Source organism: Puma concolor, chromosome F2 (assembly GCF_028749965.1).
Source record: "Puma concolor isolate L17-30 chromosome F2, mPumCon1.1.hap2, whole genome shotgun sequence".
Classification (NCBI taxonomy): domain Eukaryota; kingdom Metazoa; phylum Chordata; class Mammalia; order Carnivora; family Felidae; genus Puma; species Puma concolor.
Window position 1 is genome coordinate 67,875,139 of NC_141684.1, and position 13,987 is coordinate 67,889,125.

The following is a 13,987-nucleotide window of genomic DNA, read 5'->3' on the forward strand; positions in this document are numbered from 1 at the left end:
TCAAGATGTAGGTTTCCTCCTAAAAAGATCAGATTCCATTTACATTGCTATTTTATTCCAATCCAGTTATCCAAAGCCTACACTATCATAAAAATCTATTAACTAGACTACTACTAGTTAATAGTCCCCCCCCAACCAACTTTGCTCTCCCCTTTCTTTTTTTTTTCTTAGCGTTTATTTATTTTTGAGACAGAGAGAGACAGAGCATGAACGGGGGAGGGGCAGAGAGAGAGGGAGGCACAGAATCTGAAACAGGCTCCAGGCTCTGAGCCATCAGCCCAGAGCCCGACGCGGGGCTCGAGTTCACGGACCGCGAGATCGTGACCCGAGCTGAAGTCGGACGCCTAACCGACTGCGCCACCCAGGCGCCCCTGCTCTCCCCTTTCTATTCATTCTCAATACCAAAATAAGTCCTTTATGATATCTGGTCTCTGTACTTTCCTATCCTCTGTATCTTTCATACTCTACTCTTCGATCTGGTCATACAGATAATTCTAAAAACTCAACAGGCTCTCTAGACTTTTCTTTTATCCAGTATTCCACCTCCCTATAGTTTCCCTATATCAAGCTAGGTCCTACTAGTCCTTTATTTCAGCTTAGCTATCACTTCCTCCAAGAGGTTCTTCCTGATGGACCAAAGTTTTTCCTGATGGACCAGGATTAGGATACTCCTGTAAATATTATCCTATATACCACATTAAAACAATGTACCTAAACTGCTTATCTCCACAGCACTTTAATCACCAAAAACTATCTTATTCACCACAGTGATCTCAGCACTCAGTATACAGAATATAACAGTTGCTAAGTTAATATTAAAATATTAAACGAAGGACATCTAAGACGCAAGCCAGTATCTTTTCTACATTATCTCAAATGTGAACAGATTATGTAAGCATTTTGCTTCTACTTATAGGTGAACTAGGTAATTTCAGACAAATCATCCTCCCAAGAGGATAAATAAACTGGACAAAATATAAAAATCATCTATTTAAAAGCATCAGAGAACTGTCAAGGCAGAGAAGTATATCCAGGGCTCGAACCCAGCAACTGTGAGATGATGACCTGAGCCAAAGTCGGATGCTCAACCGACTGAGCCACCCAGGCACCCCTTCTGGCATCAATTTAAAAACAATCTTTTGAAAAAACTGTTCAGGGGCACCTGGGTGGCTCAGTCAGTTAAGGGTCCAACTTCGGCTCAGGTCATGATCTCACAGTTAATGAATTCAAGCCCCGCATCAGACTCTGCTGACAGCTCAGAGCCTGGAGCCTGCTTCAGATTCTGTGCCTCCCTCTCTCTCTGCCCTTCCCCTGATCGAACTCTGTCTCTGTCTCTCAAAAATAAATGAACATTAAAAAAAATTTTTTAATAAAAAAATTTTTTAGGGGCCCCTGGGTGGCGCAGTCAGTTAAGCGTCCGACTTCAGCCAGGTCACGATCTCGCAGTCCGGGAGTTCGAGCCCCGCGTTGGGCTCTGGGCTGATGGCTCAGAGCCTGGAGCCTGTTTCGGATTCTGTGTCTCCCTCTCTCTCTGCCCCTCCCCCATTCATGCTCTGTCTCTCTCTGTCCCAAAAATAAATAAACGTGAAAAAAAAAATTTTTTTTTTAAAATAAATTTTTTAAAGGTGATTTTCATAAGTTGTGTAATAATTACTGCCCCCTGCATATTATGTGTATAAATAATTACCTGAGGGGCAAAACTCAGTAAATTAGACCTTTGTAAATAAACATTAGTTTATAAAACTGGAAAAGGTATTTACTGAGCATTAGTGTAAAAAGAAAATTTAGAAGCAAACTCAATGTCCATCAACAGAATAAATTCAATATATCCACTCTAAGTTTATGGCCATTAAAACAAAAAGTTATATACAAAAAATGTTCATAATAAAAATACATGAAAGAAGTTGCAAACTACCATATACCCGTGATTCCTTTTTGTGTGTGTGATTCCATTAAAAAAAAAAAAAAAAGCATACAGGGGCATCTGGCTGGCTCAGTCAGTAGAGCATAGGACTCTTGATCTTGGGGTTGTAGGTTCACATCCCATATTGGATGTAGAGATTACTTAAAATCTTTTTTTAAAAAGTATAGCAATAATGGTAAAATAGATATTAGTTTAAATCAACTAACTAAAAAAAAAAATAAAATAAGTTTTAATTTCATCCCAAGCAGTAATATCTATGCAATCAGTGCTTGTTATTTCAGGATATTTTTCCACATTCATCTTAAAAACCTTCACTACAGGGATGACTGAGTGGCTCAGTCAGTTAAGAATCTGACTCTTGGTTTCAGCTCAGGTCATGATCTCATGGTTTGTGGGTTCAAGCCCCTGCTTGGAATTCTCTCTCCCTCTCTCTCTCTGCCCCTCCCTTGCTCATGTTCTTTCTCTAATAAGTAAAGTTTTAAAAAATAAATAAATAATTTCACTATAGGCTGTACCTCCTATCAGTACCGAAACAGACTGGGATAAAGAGATATCTTACCTTGGGGCACCTGGGTGGCTCAGTCAGTTAAGCATCTGACTCTTGATCTCAGCTGAGGTCATGATCTCATGGTTTGTGAGTTTGAGCTCCACATTGGGCTCTGCACTGACAGTGTGAAGCCTGCTTGGAATTCTCTCTCTGCCCCTCCCCCTCTCTCTCTCACTGTCTTAAAATAAATAGACCAAAAAAAAAAAAAAAAGGCCCATTAAAAAAAAAAAAAGACACATATCTGCAACTTGCATATAACAAGTGATTACTATCCCAAATGTATATATAGTATTTGTAAATCAACAAGTAAAAGATCAGAAGCCTAATGGAAAAATAGGAAAAGGACATGAGTAAGCATTTTATAAGTGGAAATACAAATGGACAATCAACATGAAAAAATGTTAATGACCTAATAATCAAATAAACCTTAACTAAAATATCTCTTTTTCCCTATCAAATTGGCAAAGATGAAAAAGGAGACAACCCAATATTGGCAGAGGCATAGGTTGTCCAATATGTCTGATGGGCAACCTGACAATATGTACATACTAGCAATTTCACTTCTAAAAATTTATCCTATAGAAATAACCTGATACTGACAAAATTCTGAATAGAAAAGCTGTCCTAAGTATTGTAATAGTTTAAAAAACTGGAAAAGAAACCAAAACATCTAACAAAAGAGAGTTATTTAAATACACAAAAGTATCTCATGCATACCTTGAAAGACTAAGCAGACATAAAAAGATGAATTTTAAGTCCCGTGAGCTGGACTCTTGGCAACAGGAGGCTCCTCACCCTCTCCCACCCTTGCAGTGTGCATTCCAATTGATTCCGCCCCTCCCAGAAGTTGCCCTAAAGACAAAGCCTTGAGACAGTGATACGGTGTTAAGACCATCTGAGGAGTATATGTGATTGAACCCAGTTAAGGCCCCTATATGAAACTTTTAAGATTTGGCAGGCAGGTGTGGAGATCTGTCCTGCGGCTTCTCAAGATAAGCCTAGTGAGTTCCCTTGTTTATTAAACCTGCTACCTACCCATCCAGAACGGCTTGCCTCTTTCTTCAAGTCTCTCCCAGCTGTCCAAGAACCACGTCAGGTTTCAGAACAACCAGGAAGCTCCTAAGGAGCTTGTGAACCAACAACCACAAAATAGTCCATTTAAAATTTATTTCTAACTCCTTACAAATGTAAAAACCACTCCTAGCTCACATACAAAAACAGGCCTCAGGCCAGTTTATGCTATTGGGCCATAGTTTGCCAACCTCTTCTCTAGGACTTAGGCTAAAACTTGAGGCTAAAATCCTTAAATGGTGGGATTACAGTGACATTTTATGTTTTTTATCTAAACTGTGTAATTTAGAGGTGCCTGGGTGTCTCAGAGGGTTAAGTGTCCGACTTCAGCTCAGGTCATAGTCTCACGGTTCATGGATTCAAGCCCCACATCGGGCTCTGTGCTGACGCTGCAGGGAGAGAGGGAGACAGAATCCAAAGCAGGCTCCAGACTCTGAGCTGTCAGCACAGAGCCCGACACGGGGCTCAAACCCACAAGTCGTGAGATTACGACCTGAGCTGAAGTTGGACACTTAACCAACTGAGCCACCCAGGCGCCCCAAAATAAATAAACTTTAAAAAAAAATAATAATAAACTGTGTATTTGTACAAATGGTACACAACAAACATACCAAACAGTAGCTGAGTAGCTGACAGTAATTAACATTTCAAAGAGCACCTAAATATATAAAGCAAATATTAACAGATATAAAAAAGAAAATAACATATATAAAAGGAGAAATTGTACAGTAACACAACAGTAGGGGACTTTAACACCCATTTACATCAATAGATCAGTCAGACAGCAAATCAATGAGGAAACAGTAAATGACACATTAAGCCAGATGGACTTAACAGATACATATAGAGTATTCCATCCATAAACAGAATTCATATTCTTTTCAAGTGTCTATGGAACATTTTCCAGAACACCACACTAAGCCACAAAACTTCTCTCAAATATAAGGAGACTGAAATCATATCAAGCGTCTTTTCTAACCACAACAGTATGAAACGCGAAATCAATTACAAGAAAAAAAAGTAGAAAAAACCACAAACATACGGAGGCTAAACAACATGGTACTGAACAACCAATGGGTCAAAGAGAAATCAAAAAATACATTGTGATGAATGAGAATGAAAACAAAATATTCCAAAATATATGGGGCAAAGAAAAAGCAGTTCTAAGAGGCAAGTTTATAGCAATATAGGCCTATCTCAGGAAACAAGAAAAATCTCAAATAAACAATATAATCTTACACCTAAAGGAAATAAAATAAGGAAAAACAAAGCCCATGGTAGAAAAAAAATACAGCTGACTCTTGAAGAACACATGTTTGAACAGTGCACGTCTACTTTTATGTGGATTTTTTTCAATATGTCCAGCACAGTATTGTATATGTATTTCCTCTTATAAATGTTTTTAAGTGTTTATTTACTTTTTGAGTGAGAAAGAGTACAAGCATGGGAGGGGCAGAGAGAGGGAGACAGAATCTGAAGCAGGCTCCAGGCTCCAACCTGTCAGGACAGAACCCGATGCGGGACTCGAACCCACAAGCCATGAAATCATGACCTGAGCTGAAGTCAGATGCTTAACCAACTGAGAGACTCAGGTGCCAGGTGCCCCTCTCTTATAATTTTCTTAACAACACTTTCTTTTTCTAGTTTGGTAGTTACGTTTTCGGGAAATCAAAAGTTATAGGGAGATTTCCAACTGCATGGAGGGATGTCAGGACTTCAACTGCCCCCCCTTTGTTCAAGAATCAACTGTAAAAATAAATGAAATATATAAAAATAAAATAAAATAACAACAGAAAAGATTAATGAAACTCAGCTATTTTTTTAAAAGATAAACAAAATTAATAAAGCCTTGGCCACATTAATCAAGAAAAAATGAGGAAGATGTCAAAGAAATATAATCAGAAAGAAAGAGAAGTTACAACCAATACCATAGAAATACAAAGGATTATAAGACTACTAGAACAATTGTAGGCTGTCAAACTGCACAACCTAGAAGAAATGGATAAATTCCTAGAAACATACACTCTTCTAAGACTAACTCAGGAAGAAATAGAAAATCTGAACAGACTGATTACTATTCATTTGAACTGGCAATCAAAAAACTCCAAACAAACAAAAGCCGAGGACCGGACGACTTCACAAGCGAACTCTACCCAACATGTAAAAAGTTAATACCTATCCTTCTGAAACCATTCTAAAAAATAGAAAGAAAAACTTCCAAATTCATTCTTCAACTCCAGCACTGCCTTGTTATCAAAACTACAAAAAAAAAAAAAAAAAAAAAAAAGAAGAAAACTCAGGCCAATATGCCTTAGGAACACAGGTGCAAAAATTGTCAACAAAGTATTAGCAAAAACGAAATTCAACAATACATTAAAAGGATCGTACACCATGATCAAGTGGGATTTATTCAGGGGATACAAGAATGGTTCAACAGCTACAAATTAACGAGTGCAGTACAGTACATTAACAAAATGAAAGATAAAAATCATACGATCACCTCAATAGATGCAGAAAAACCATTTGATAAAAATCAACATTCATCATGATAAAAAAAAAAACTCAACAGAATGGTTATAAAGGGAATGTACCTCAACATAATGAAGGCCATATATTATAATCCCACAACTAACATCATACTTAACAGTGAAAATCTGAAAGCTTTTCCTCTAATGTGAGGAACAAGACAAGGATGCCTATGCCAGTCTTTTATTCAACACAGTACTGCAAATGCTAGCCACAACAATCAGAAAAGAAACAGAAGACACCCAAGTTGGTAAGGAAGAAATAAAAAACGGTCACTATTTGCAGATGACTTGATATTACATATTGAATACCCTAAAGACTCCACCAAAAAACTATTACAATAAATGAATTCAGTAAAGATGCAGGATACAAAATTAATATACAGAAATCTGTTGGCTTTCCAGACATGAATACAAATTATTAGAAAGATAAATTAATAATCCCATTTACAACTGCATTAAAAAGAAGAAAATACCTAGGAATAAATTTAACCAAGGAGTAAAAGATCTGTGCTTAGAAAACTAGAAGACATTGATAAAAGGAAACTGAAGATGACACAAATAAATGGAAAGATACACTATGCTCATGGGTCGGAGGAATTAATATTGTTACAATGTCTCTATTACCCAAAGCAATCTATAAATTCAATGCAATCCCTATCAAAATTCCAATAGCATTTTTCATACAAGAACAAATAATCCTAAAATTTCTATAGAACCACAAATGATCTTCCAACTGCCAAAGCAATCTTGAGAAAGAACAAAGCAGAGGGGCTCCTGGGTGGCTCAGTCGGTTGAGCATCTGACTTCAGCTCAGGTCATAATCCTGCGGTTCATGGGTTTGAGCTCCGCGTTGGGCTCTGTGCTGACAGCTCAGAGCCTGGAGTCTGCTTCAGATTCTGTGTCTCCCTCTCTCTCTCAAAAAAAGAATGTTACTAAAAACTAATTAAAAAAAAAAAAAAGGAACAAAGCTGGAGATTTCATGCTCCCAGATTTCAAACTATACTACAAAACTATAAAAATCAAACAGAGGATATTGGCATAAAAACAGACAAAAAGATCAATGGAACAGAATAGACAGCTTAGAAATAAACCATACATGGTCAATCAATCTACAACAAAAGAGGCAAGAAAATAAAATGGGGAAGAGACAGTTTCTTCAATAAACAGTGTTGGGAAAACTGGACAGCTGCATGCAAAAGAATGAAACCGGACCACTTTCTTACACCATATACAAAAATAAGCTCAAAACAGAATAAAGGTCTTAAATGTGAGACCTGAAACCATAAAGCTCCTAAAAGAAAACAGGCAGTAAACTTGGACATCAGTCTTAACAGTATTTTTTGGCACAGTTATCTGTCTCCTCAGGCAAAGGCAACAGAAACAAAAACAAAAACAAATAATTGGAACTACATCAAACTATAAAGCTTTTGCACAGCAAAGGAAACTATTAAAGGTAATCTGTAGAATGGGAGTAGGTACCTGCAAATGATGTATCTGATAAAGGGGTTAATGTCCAAAATATATACATAAAACCCCACACCAAAAAACCATAATCTGATTAAAAAATGGACAGAGGACCTGAATAGATATTTTTCCAAAGAAGTCATATAGTTGACCAATAGACATATGAAAAGATGCTCAACATCACTAATCATCAGGGAAATGCAAATCAAAGCAACAATATCAACCTTACACCAGTCAGAATAGCTAGCATCAAGATAAGAAATAGCAAGTGTTGGCAAGAATGCAGAGAAAAAGTAACCCTCATGCACTGTTGGTGGGAATGTAAATTGGTGCAGCCACTGTGGCAAACAGTACAGAGGTTCCTCAAAAAATTAAAAATAGAATTACCATATGATCCAGTTTGAGCCCCAAATTGGGTGTGGAGATTACTTAACATATTAAAGGGCATCTGGGTGGCTCCCTTGGTTAAGTGTCTGGCTCTTGGCCTTGGCTCAGGTCTGGATCTCACCTTTTGTCAGTTTGAGCCCCACACTGGGCTCTGCCCTGACAGTGCAAGCCTGCTTGGAATTCTCTCTCTGCCCCTTCCCCATTATTTGTTTTTGTGTATTTTGTGTCCTTAACAAATCAATCTCTGTCTATACCATGATCATGCAGATATTGTGTCTTTTTCAGAAAGTTTTGTTTCACGTTGGGTATTTAGCTTGAGATACACCAGAAATGCATGTTTATGATTAGCATGAAGTTGGTTGTTTTCCATATGGATATTCAGTTGCCTCAGCACAGTATACTGGAAGGACATCAGAATCTAATTCAGAATACTTTGCTTTGTACCACTGTTCTATTTAATTATAGCTTTGTATTAAGTTTTGATATCCAGCAGTGTAAGTTCTCTGGCTTTGTTTTTCTTTAGAATGTTATTGCTTCTGGTCTTATACATTCCCATATAAATTACAGAATCATCTCTCAATTGCCATAAAACCAAACCTACATTTAATGGGAATCACAGTAAATTTACAGATAAATTTGGGGAGAATTGACACCATAACAATACTCAAACTCCCAATTTACCTTCATTTGAGTCTACTTTAATTTTTATCACATTTTGTAGTTTTCCATGTAGAGGCTTTGCAAATATTTAAATTTATTCTTCAATATTAGGAGCTTTTAAAGCTACTGCAAGTTTTATGGTTTGTATAATTTTACTATCTAATTTGCAACATGTACTAATTAGTTCTAATAGTTAAAGTATATTTTCGGGGCGCCTGGGTGGCGCAGTCGGTTAAGCGTCCGACTTCAGCCAGGTCACGATCTCGCGGTCCGTGAGTTCGAGCCCCGCGTCAGGCTCTGGGCTGATGGCTCGGAGCCTGGAGCCTGTTTCCGATTCTGTGTCTCCCTCTCTCGCTGCCCCTCCCCCGTTCATGCTCTGTCTCTCTCTGTCCCAAAAATAAATAAACGTTGGGAAAAAAAAAATAAAGTATATTTTCAAATTTTTGTGACAACCGTATCAGCTGTTTCCAAATTTTGAACCTCCTTGTCTTTTCCTGGCTTTACTGAACTGTTCAGAAGTGTTGATAGCAGTCATTTTTGTCTCATTTCTTAACTCATGGAGGGAAATAAATATTTCATCATTACGCATGATAACGATACTGTAACTTTTATGTAAATCCTCTTCATCAGATCAAAAGTTCCCTTTTAATCTGAGCATGCCTGAGTATTCTAGTGGTTTTAGCATAAGTGGATACTGAATTGTATCAAATGCTTTTCTTTACTTATTGGGGTGGTAAAGTTATTTTTCGCGTGTGCGTGTGTGTGTGCGTAATTTTGTTCTTAAATTTACACTGGCCTCATAAAACAAGGGAGTGTTTTATCTCTTTTCTGTAAGATTTTATACTATAAAATTTTAAACAAAATATTAATGATCATAAAAAAAGACATGAAACAACAGGTGTTGTGAAGAATGTGGAGAAAAGGGAACCCTTGTACACTATTGGTGGTAATGTAAATCTGTACAGCCACTAAGGAAAAGAGTATGAAAGTTCCTTAAAAAATTAAAAATAGAAATACTATATCATGCAGCAATTCTACTTCTGGGTATTTATCTGAACAAATGAGAACACTAATTCAAAAAGATATATACACCCCTAAGTTCATTACAGCATTATTTACAATAGCCAAACTATGGAAGCAATCTAAGTGTCCACTGATAAAAATGAATGGATAAAGCTGTGGTATGTATACGCAGTGGAATATTGCTCAACCATAAAAAGAATGACATTTTGCCGTTTTCAACCAAATGGATGAACCTAGAGGGTATGCTAAGTGAAATAAGTCAGAGAATGTATCATTTCACTTGTATGTGGAATCTAAAACAAAACAAAACAAAAAACAAGCAAAGCAAAACAGAGACTCATAGACTGAGAACAAATTGGGGGTTGCCAGAGAAAGAGGTGAAATAAGGAAGTCAAAAGGTACAAACTTCCAGTTATAAAATTAGTCATGGGGATGTAAAGTACACCATAGGGAATACAGTCAATAAAACCACAATAACTTTGTATGGTGACAGATAGTAACTAAACTTACTTGGTGATCATTTTGTAATACATATAAATATCAAATCACCATGTTGTACACCTAAAACTAATATAATATTGTATATCAACTACAGTTCAATAAGAAAAATTTTTAAAAACTGTCTAGGAAAATAAACTTGTGGAAACTGAAATTTACCAGCACTTCAGAACCAAACTCTCTTTCCATCCCCCCTTTTCAGGCTATTTTTTTTCCTATTTCCTGCTTTATATCCATAAATTCAAGTTACCCCCATCTTTTTCCTATATATTCACTGGGTCAAGTCACTAATCTTTTCACATCTCAGGTGAAGCTGTCCATGATAGTGCTACCTCACTCTTCCTAAGGGATGGTTGCAATCAGTGAGTCACTGTTTTGCTCAAGTTCAAACTCCTTAAACTTGGCACTCAAATTACTTCACATGTGAGCCTAACTTTACCTTCTAGACTTCCTCCAGTAGGAATCCTAAACGTCAATTTAACTGGTCTAACCTGCTGTCCTCTGATAAAGTCCTGCTGTCTCTAGTTCCTTATTCCTCTAACGTTATTTGAATAAAGATGTTGTCTTAGAAACAGTATAAGATTGAAGGGTGCCTGGGTGGCTGAGTTGGTTGAGCATCCGACTTTGGCTCAGGTCGTGATCTTGCGGTTCATGAGTTCCAGACCCACATCTGGCTCTCTGCTGTCAGAGCCCGCATCAGATCCTCTGTCCCCCTCTCTCTGTGCCCCCCCACCCTTGGGTACTCTCTCCCTCAAAAATAAACAAACATTAAAAAAAAAAGATAGCATAAGATTGAGAAGATAAAAGATATAAAGTATTCAATATAAATATCCAGTACGTGCTAAATGCCAAAGGAGGTAGAGACTATTCATTGAAGTATATTTTCCCTGGTTTCTTTTCCCCTTTAACTGGCCATATACTATAGAAATTTTAAACACTTGTATTTATTGATCTGTATTTACATACTTCGATTTTAAAATCAATTGCAGGGGTGCCTGGGTGGCTCAGTCAGTTAAGCGTCCAACTTCAAATGAGGTCATGATCTCATGGTTTGTGAGTTTGAGCCCCAGGGCAGGCTCTGTGCTGACAGTTCAGAGCCTGGAGCCTGCTTCAGATTCTGTGTCTCATTCACTCTCTGCCCCTCCCCCACTTGTGCTCTCTGCCTCTCAAAAATAAATAAATGTTCAAAAAAAATTTTTTTAATCAATTGCATTAACCCTTTACCATTTGAAACAAAAATACCTATTTTACTGTTATACTCAAATTCCAGGGTTTTTTTCTTCCCTTACGTATTTACATTTACATCATGCAGTTACATTTATTCCACAATTCGTATTCAATTATGGTTAAAAGAGCAAGAATTTGACACTGACCAGGGTTAACATCCTAAACCACAGGCCCCTCTGCCCTCCCCCTTATTTACATCAGTGTGACCTTGGCCAAGTTGCTTAGCGTCTCTTTTCTCTCATCTGTAAAATGGGATAATACCCACTTCACATTGCTGTTGTAAAAATTAAATGAATAGGTGGAAACAATTTCACAGTGCTTCATACGTACCAAGTGCCATATAAATAGAAATTATCAATATTAACATTACTGCTCAAAAGCAATAATGTTACTGCCAAGACTACACTGGTTGGTACCTTTGTTTTCAGTGATTTTGAAAACCTGAGCTTAGGGCAGTGAAAGTGCTCTGTCGGAGAACTGACCACATTTCTTGCAGTGCAAACTATGTTTCCGCTGTCTACACCTTCAAGTGTGCCTTGTTTTACTCAACCCCTCTAGAAAGCAATTGATTAGAAAAAACTATAATTACTGACCATGACAAAGCTGAAGAAATTTCTAAGAGAAATTAAATGTCTGGGATTTACTTGAGGGGGGGGAGGGGGTGGCAAGCCGATCATGTGTTGACAATTGTTACAATTGGGTGATGGGTTCGCCAAGTTCGTTATACTAACCTCTCGTCCTGTGCATTTAAAGACTTCTAAAATAAAGGGTGCTTTTAAATGTCAAAGGATGATTTTTCTTTGGGGCTTAACGCAAATCTTGTTACGGTCAGGAAGCTACATTGGGAAGTTCTGGGAGGCGAAAAGTGAAACAGCAACACAAGCCAGGTGAGGCTGGTTAAACCTCCCAGGCCGAACAGCAGGCGTGCTCCTCCTCCCAGAATCCCCGAGGTCCGGCCCGGAGGTGCACCCGCGAGTCCGACCGGTCTAGCCTCAGGAAAAAGTGCAATGCCCAAGGGAACCACCGCAAAGGGCGGCCTTCCAGGGACCGGCGGCTGGCGCTCTTACTGTGGACCCCGAAGGATATACCAGGAGCGGAAGGGAGGGGGCAGATGTGCGTGGGTGAGTTCCAGCCTTCAGGACAAAGTCGGCCGACTTCCCTCCGCTCCGCCAGTGCTCCAGCCCCACCAGGGCCCTCAGCCACCCCGGCAGCCCGAGAACGTCTCCGCCTCTCTTCCGCCGCGGCGCAGACACCCATGGAGCCCGCGGTCCTCCTCGAATGCCCGAACCCACGGCTCCTTCAGCTCCTACTCTGTTACTAGAGCTTCCCACCGCCCTCAGGCCTGCGGACGCTTCCTCGACTCCACGCCAACCGCTTTCCCGAGTCCCTAGCCCCCACTTACCTCGGCCGCGAGGCAGCCAGGAGCCTTCTTGAGCTTCCCCTGCTTCCAGCTTGGCTACCCCGGGCGTTACTGCCAATCACCCAATCTCCGCCCCGAGTCCGGACCAGACTGACCAATCAGCTGCTTCCTCCGGCCCAGAGGCGGGTAGGCAGAACAGGGAGGGGAAGAGAAACTACCGCCCCACGCGCCTGCAGCCACCTTTCACAATCAGTGTGCGCATGCGTGGAGCTTGGAGGGAAGCGGCCGCTGTCGCGTGGACCTAGCTTTGTTTGTGTCTTCACTGCTCTGTCCTGGAAAGTACTTTGCTAGTAAACCCCATTCTGTAAATGTGTAGCAAGATCCACATTCTGAATGTAGCCGTAAATGTGTATCACCTGGAAAGAAGGTGGGAGTCTTAAGCCCTTGTTAACCTGACTTATGTTGAGCCCTTTTATCCCTTTTATCCCACGCTGTTGGGACTTGTATTTACCTGGCAGATCTTCCCACGTGAGCTTCATATCTGGGGTGTTTGTGTTTAGGGGGGTTGAGGGCGCGGGGTATACAAAGAGCATGGATGAGGATTTTACTGTCTTCAGTTACACCAACTGTTTAGTCTGATTCATGGGGACACATGCTTTTTAACAGTTGAATATTCTGTGACACTAGATTTCAAATAATTCTGCCATGAAATTATCATTACATTGTAGCTAAGAATAAATTCAGCATGGTAACGTGTGTAGGCCCCGTAAGAAATTCATATGTAGAGTAAAAATCTTGCTTCTGTATGGCCTTTCAAAAGGCCGTTGCTGATTGGCTGTCTCTCTCACCCTCCCTCTGTAATAGATTCCACAGGTCACTGGGCAGGCACCAGAGCTATGATGGTTTTAGCCCTGGTGCCCAAGTCTCTTCCTGGCCAGGGCTTCCCAACTTCAGCAAGGGTGTTAATTCGTTTAGTCAACAAGGGCTTGTTGGGGGCCCATTATGACAGTACAAAGTCTTTAAAAGCCTTGAACCATGCCCTTGGTGAGCCTACAGGCTAACAGAAAGAAACACAAACTTTTTTAGCCTAATGCTATAATGGAGGAATGTAGGGAGCCTGTGAGACCTGCCTAAGCCAGCTCAGGGGCTCAAGAAACACATTCCAGAGGTGCGCTTCAGCTGAGGCTTGATGAAAGTTGATGCTCCTGAGCTAAAGGAGTGGAGGCAAAGGATACTGGTGTTTCTGGCAAAGTTTAATTGTTTCTTGTGAGATCTTTAAAGGGTGGATTTACTGAGAA

The 13,987-nt window shown here is 39.5% G+C and overlaps 1 protein-coding gene across 1 annotated transcript in view; it reads right to left on the reverse strand.

Moving 5' to 3' along the window:
• The window catches only part of MTFR1 (mitochondrial fission regulator 1), a 65,032-nt gene extending 52,171 nt beyond the window's left edge, over positions 1–12,861 (reverse strand). The window contains exon 1 of the mRNA XM_025922900.2: positions 12,732–12,861. The gene's annotated coding sequence lies outside the window, so the exon portion shown is untranslated. The remainder of the gene's footprint in view (positions 1–12,731) is intronic.
• Positions 12,862–13,987: the final 1,126 nt, after the last annotated feature.